At 35.2% G+C, this 6,778-nt stretch overlaps 1 protein-coding gene across 2 annotated transcripts in view; it reads left to right on the top strand.

Moving 5' to 3' along the window:
- Positions 1 to 6,778, top strand: part of LOC108972068 (Y+L amino acid transporter 2) — a 46,669-nt gene that overhangs the window by 10,667 nt on the left and 29,224 nt on the right. The window contains exon 1 of one of the 2 annotated variants that reach the window (XM_018938533.1): positions 764 to 1,152. The exons of the other annotated variant lie outside the window; for it this stretch is intronic. The gene's annotated coding sequence lies outside the window, so the exon portion shown is untranslated. Of the gene's footprint in view, positions 1 to 763; positions 1,153 to 6,778 lie in introns of those variants that run through there. 2 annotated transcript variants of the gene reach the window in all.

Below are 6,778 nucleotides of genomic sequence, written 5' to 3'. Positions count from 1 at the left end.
GAATTGCCACTACTTCCATTAAAAAAAATGTTAAGACTGATTATTACCATAAAACTCTATAAGAACATGGAGCCACTGAAGCTCTTTAACTGTTAGATTTTAGTTCAAATTTTAAAAACATACAGCGAAGAGGTCGCAATGCTTCTAGAAATTTAGCTATAATTTCCGAAGCTAGTAAATTTCTTTCATTTTAAGATTTTGCCAAATTTTAATAGGCAAGTAATCACGAAAAGTATGTATATAATTTTTATCCACGATTCATTGTTTTGTTTCTATAAAACGGTTTATATATACCGGCCACTTGAGCTCAATMAGACTACTATAAAGATAATTGGCCGAAATCCAGCAGCTGCCACAGCTGATTTATATTATTTGTGCCTTAAAAGCACATATGCTCAGAACGGGTTAACACTTAACCTCTACCGGCATTATGAACTCTTAGCTGCTACGAGGACCGGCCTCAAACCAGTCCGTAGTCGCGTGAATGAGAACGCTGACATTGTAACTTGGCCGACGACGCAGCAATGGGCTTTCGCGCAAACCTCTTTGCTTTCGGCTGCAGCACACACGAACACATGTGCATAAACACAGGAGTGAGCAAAAACATTAGCTTTCGTRCTAGTACTGCATGCATTGGCCTAACCATCGTCGTAGCCTGTTGTTGTTAGCTTTAATAGCTTCTTCTGTTGATGCCGCCACTGCTGCCGYAGCTTTCATGTTGTGCGTTCTCATTCGGCTTGAGCAACAGCAGCAGCTCATCGCAACAACAGTCGCACTCATTCATTGAACACGTTCAGTTGTTGAACGCTCGGTTGCTCGGTTGATACTCACCGAATTGACTTTCGCGCGTGCAGTGGCTACACTTGTGTATGTGTGTGTGTTAAAGTTTATGCKACAAATGCATAAAATAAGTTCTTTTGAACGTTTTGTGCTACATTTTAGTGGTGTTTARGAAAAAAAGTAAATACGAAGCGATTTGCAAAACATTGTTGAATGGTCCAAAATTCTGTGCAACCGGATTTTTGGCGGTGATTTATTGTGGTACAGTTTAATAGTGCAACAAAAACATATCCGCATCGCAGCATCCACCGATTTAGTGGCGGGAAAGTGCGTAGAAGCAGCTGCAGTGAAAAACAATAACAAAACAAAAAGGTAAATAAAAATTGTGAAGCTTTTGTGTTGAATTTGCTTTTTTTTTTTGGAAGTTTTGAATCGAAAACTCTTTTTTTCGTTAACACGTTGGAAGCGTGTAGTCGAGAATGAAAAAAAAATCCGTAAGACACGAGTTATGTTACAGTTGTGTAATTATTTTGGAAAAGTTTTGTATATATTTTTATACCTTTTCAAAATCAAGTGTTTTACTCGATTTCCTACATCATCATCCTTAAAATTTCAATAAAAAATTCAATTCTGAATAGTGACTTCGAATTTTGACTGGTTTTCTAAAACACGAAAAATCTTAAATTTCATTTCGAGTCATAGGAGATCCAAGTATAGTTTGTTTTTTAAGTAAAGTGAGTTTTTTTGAATAGATCGGCATATATCGACCTTTCTAACTCATGCGTGGATAGAAGCATTTTTGCTTGAATGCACATCTCTTACAAGAACTATTTGATCTTGAAAGGCCTTAGACGTTCACACGATTCAATTCAGATGATCAACTTGATCTCACGGCGATCTCACGGCTCAAAAAGATATGTTTTTTAAGTTTCACTACCCGATTCTACTGTGGGCAAAAAGCAGTAAGACTTTTTCATTTACATTCCTGGCGAAACCCATTCGTTAAACATTTTTTTTTTCTAGGTGGCTTTGACTGTCTGACATCTGTAACAAATTTTACATCAAAATAATCTGAAGAAAAATTAAAACACAATTATTTCCAATAATACTATATTTTTTCGAAAAACAGCGTCGCCTTAACGTCTGTGAAACAATACTTTCTATAGGCTGATCGTAGTTCAGATCAGAAAAAAAGCCGTCAAAATTGGTCAAAAATCAAGGTTATGTTGACAGTTTTCTTCGATCGAGATGTTGTGCACTCCGAATTCCTTCCGACTGGTCAAACTATCAAGGAATACCAATACAAAAAGGCGCGGTTAATGTCAGTTTCGGCTATTTTTGGCATTTTAGCCTTACCGCCTGAAACCGCCATTGAACAATGTCCAGTAAGAACACCTCCGATTGCGTCTAGATGAACTTTGTAAAGGCGAGCATTTTTCCCACAATCTACTCTCAGCCAGAAGAATTTTACAATAGCACATAAGTTGATTGTCGACTAACGTCTGAAAAGCACCCGTGAACTCCAGTATAAGTGACAATGGAGATCCAACTCCCTTTACACTACGAGTGAGGTACGGGTGCCCTTTTCCTGCAAGCTCATTGGATTTTCAGCTTCCTGGGATTCCTCAGTAGCGAAACTGATGATGAAKTAGCTTAATGCTAGTTGTAGGAACGCAGGATTTCAAAGCGACAAAGACCGGTGTGCTTTCATGAACTGAAGCAAAATTGTTGAAACAGTTATAAGGGGAATGAAGATGCACAAATGAGAAACAAATAATGTAGCAAAGTAGTTCAAATAAAGAATAATAAATGTGATCTCAAAGTAGGTTAAAAACATTAGATTAAAAACATAGTAGCGTGCTGAGAATCTAGCGCAGATAAAAATTATACGCAGAAGATCAACCTAACCAACAGCAAAACGAACTGTGGAGAGATAAGAGTAGCGGTTTGGCAGAATTTTACTTTGACGAAGTCATATACAACTCTTTTTCTTAAGAATGACATAAATCGAGTTTAATTTTATATCTTTAGTTTGTCAAATTGTGTGTGGTAATTGCTAACAATATTAAAATATACCGTTATGTTTTGCGAAAAAAATCTAACAAGATTGAGAAATACCGTTAATTTAACAACAAAATGCTAAAAGCTTAGTTGATTAAAAATTCATATAAAATTTTTTTTGTTTTTCTACAAATTTGTTTTTTGTTTGTTTTTAATTAAATATTTTAAGTTCGTTATATTAAATTTATGTTAGTATATATGTTAAGCCCATAGGTAGATAACAAAATTCACTGGTACAGAAAGAAGTTAGATGCACTTTGCTTTGATATCAAAAAGCCATGTGTTTACGCATACCCTTACACGCACACACACACACACTTTTTCGCTTTTGTTTAAATACAAATGGAAGCGTTTCAAAAAATCTAAGTAGTATAAATGTATCTAAAATTAGCATATATGCATAGGTGGTCCGTCAAATTGTTTATCTAAAGCAAATACTAAATAATTCCAGTTAACTTGATTTGTGGTTTTCTGTTTGTGAAGCAAAAACAAAAGCCGGTTTGCGGTGTTTTAGTATTTGTACTAAAGTAAAATTCAGTATGCTAATTAAAAATAATACATAATTTAAGGAATTCAAGTTCTAGTGCAGCTTGGCAACTATATTCACAAAGAAATTAATAAACTTGTGGGCAAAAACTAGTTTACTGTTGAACAAGCCCCCGTGTGAGTAGCAGAAATATTTTTTGTAAGAAAAAATTAAGAATTAGACTAATAAAACAGTTATGTGGGAGGTACGAAATTCTKTAAACTTGATTATTTGGTGCTTTCAACATAGTAGATGATCACTAACTCATGAAGAATATCAGCAAATGCCTTCAAGTGCTCTCCGTGCAACGATATGGAAGTGCGGAGATATGGTTTTAAAAGAAAATGACAAAATTGAACTACATACATATTCAAAGAAACAATGCAGTATGCGAAGGTTCATTATCCTGGTACAATAGTACCAATAGTTGGCCGCTCATAATTCCGGCCTCTTTTTCAGTATAGCTTCATGCAAACGACGCATAACACTCAAATAGTATTCCTTGTTAACAGTTCGACCAGTCGGAAGGATTTTCGAATGGTACCACATCTAGATAATCGAAGAAAACTCTCAACATAACCTTGMTTTTTGAACTGCYTTGAAGTRATTTTTTCGGCTTTGGTTCACCTTYGTCACGGTAGTCGGTCTGTTRCCTGGCCGTAAGCATAGATCCAAGACTCATCGTCAGTAACAATTTRTTTCATAACATCGTAGTAGTCGTTAAGCATTCTTTCACAGAAGCTGTTTTTCCAAAAAAAAAAGTGAATTTGGAAACAATCCTTTTTTTTATTTTCCTTAAGCCGAAATGATATTTCAAATTTTTCTTTTTCGATACYTCAGATATTCCAACGATGGCAGTAAGATTTCTGATTGTTAATCATYGATTCTCAAGCAACAATTCCTTCGTTTTATCGACGGGTTGATGATCTGYTGATGGCCGTCTTGGACGTGGTTCATCATCAACGAGCTCTCGACCCTCTATATATAGTTTATACCAATCAAAAACGCTTGCTTGCGACAARCAATTATCACCGAGAACATTTTCCAACATTCGCAACGTTTCTACACCAAAATTTAATGAAACTTTTTTGTGAACCACTGCACTCATCATAAAAATCAATCGCCGAATGCACTTCAGAAAGGCTAATGATCATTTTGATGTTATGTTATATTTGGCCCATATATTACTAACAGTTATACCAACCTGAAAAAAGGAAATACTTCAACGAAATTTTGATTAGAAAGTCTTACTATTTTTTGCCCGATGTTGTATATACCATCTTTATTACGAAGAGTGTACAAAAATTAAAAATCTCTTTCTTTATATTATAAAATGACTTTTATAACTTTTTTCCCATTATCACTTTGTTGTAAATGCGTCATTGGACCAACGAATTCCCCTTAATCGATGCCTCTATGCCTACTGTGTAATTATTATTACTTAATGATTTTTTTTTTTCATATAAACAAATAAATTTATACAGGGTGCTTAATCACTTTATGTCGGTATAGTATATACGATATTGTGATTTAWTTCGGTGCTTTACAATTTATTTTAACTACTTTCTGTAGACAACATTAGTCAAATGGTCTCTTATATTAGCCTTAGAACATTTTCGGTTTAGTTTCCACTAACATTTCAAGCAACTCGGATAATAAAAGCGACGGTTTCGACACGAGTGCCTTGAGCTCGTCAATGGTAATATGAGGAAGTCAAATATATACTTATCAATATTGATTCTTTCTTAGACATACTCTTAGAAACCTTCTTCTCACAATACATCGAGCTATTTTCCTTAGTCATGCTTTTAAACTTTTCTTGAACTCAGACTTAAAGCTACGCACTGTGATTAATTACAATATTTATACTAAAAAAATTCACGCAAAAATAGTAAAAGCGGCACTTAATGACTCTACTTTTTATTGAGAAATTAATAACTGTTATTTAAGTATGTCGTATAAGCAAATAATGGTTATGTCACACTAAGTATTTAAGCAAATAAATGGTGGCCAGATTCCTTTGAATACATGACCAACCTACTATGCCACACAATTCAACCGAAAATCGATATATCCTTGCATTGTAATTTGTCTGAACGCAAAAAGCTTAACATATGTATATTCTCACTTGCCGAATATATATATTGACATACATTAAGTATATTTTATGAATATTGAGAAAATGAAAATACTCATGCACATGCCACACACGAATATTGCATAGATTAGTACCAGGGCTCATATGCATATCGCTATACTAATGACTAACATAAAGGTGGCACTAATGGAGGCTAAGCGCTAATGAAAGTATAAAAGAGTGAAAATAATGATACGAAATTTCATTGTTACATAACCGTCAATATCAAATGGATTTTTCGCTATCTAAAGGGTATAGCTAATTATCAAAACTTAAGTCAGTGCAACGAGAAACCGCTACTGCGATGAAAATTCTTTACCACCAACTTCCAACTTATTTAGCAAAACTAAGAAACCTTTAGCGCTGGATATCTTTAAGATCAATTCGATTATGGTTTTAATACGATTAGGATATTGACGGGGTAAAGTAAGTCTACATGATAAGAATGGTGTAGAACCAAATCACTTTATGAGTGTTCCAAGTTTTAATACTGTCATGTATAGGTCACAGTAAACCTCCTCATGGTATGATCTCTCAAAGAACACACTAGCTCATCGGCTTCAAAGAGGCACAAAAACAACTACATCTCTCTGACATTGTCAAAACTTAACATTGCTTCTCCAATCAACATCGTTTAAGTTGTGATTAAGCTTCTTAAAATAGGTCAGTTCAGGACTTTGCTCTCCAGTCGTTAACCGTAACCTCGAAACATTAACTCCCAGCTAAACTGTCTCCCGTTTACAATGCTCTTTGAGTTTTCTGACATAACTCGACCATTCAACCGTCTATTGTAGGTAGGAATGTAGATATATAAGTGGATAGGAAGGAGTGCTGCCACTTTGGGCTCAATTATAGCTGGAATTATAGCTGGATGCGACACGTTAATGCCTTATCGTCTGTAAACTTGCTATCTCGTTTCACCTTTTGCTCAGACTACTTTCGCCGTTCAAGATTTGGTACCTGATGTGTTCCAAATTAACGGGGTCTGGTTTGTGCTTGAGTTGGACATTCACAGAGAAAATGGAGGAATGTTTCCGTATTTCCTTCTAGCGGGTAGCTGCGGCGAATACTATTATAGGATAGACCCATTTTTAGCGTTTGTTCTCAGTTATAATTGCTGTAAGTCTGTCCTCTGCTCAATTCACAATTCAGTGGGACACCACAATCTACGCCAATTCCACCGAATGTTTGATATCATTCACAAATAATCCATGAGCAAAGTGAACGCCTATTTTCGTCGCGATATCTCATTACATAAAAGGTCTTCCGTAGAA

The sequence above is a fragment of the Bactrocera latifrons genome, unplaced genomic scaffold (genome assembly GCF_001853355.1).
Source record: "Bactrocera latifrons isolate USDA-ARS-PBARC rearing strain unplaced genomic scaffold, ASM185335v1 scaffold_374, whole genome shotgun sequence".
Taxonomy (NCBI): Eukaryota; Metazoa; Arthropoda; class Insecta; order Diptera; family Tephritidae; genus Bactrocera; species Bactrocera latifrons.
The sequence above is the reverse complement of the archived record's forward strand: the minus strand, read 5'-3'. Positions and strand labels throughout refer to the sequence as shown.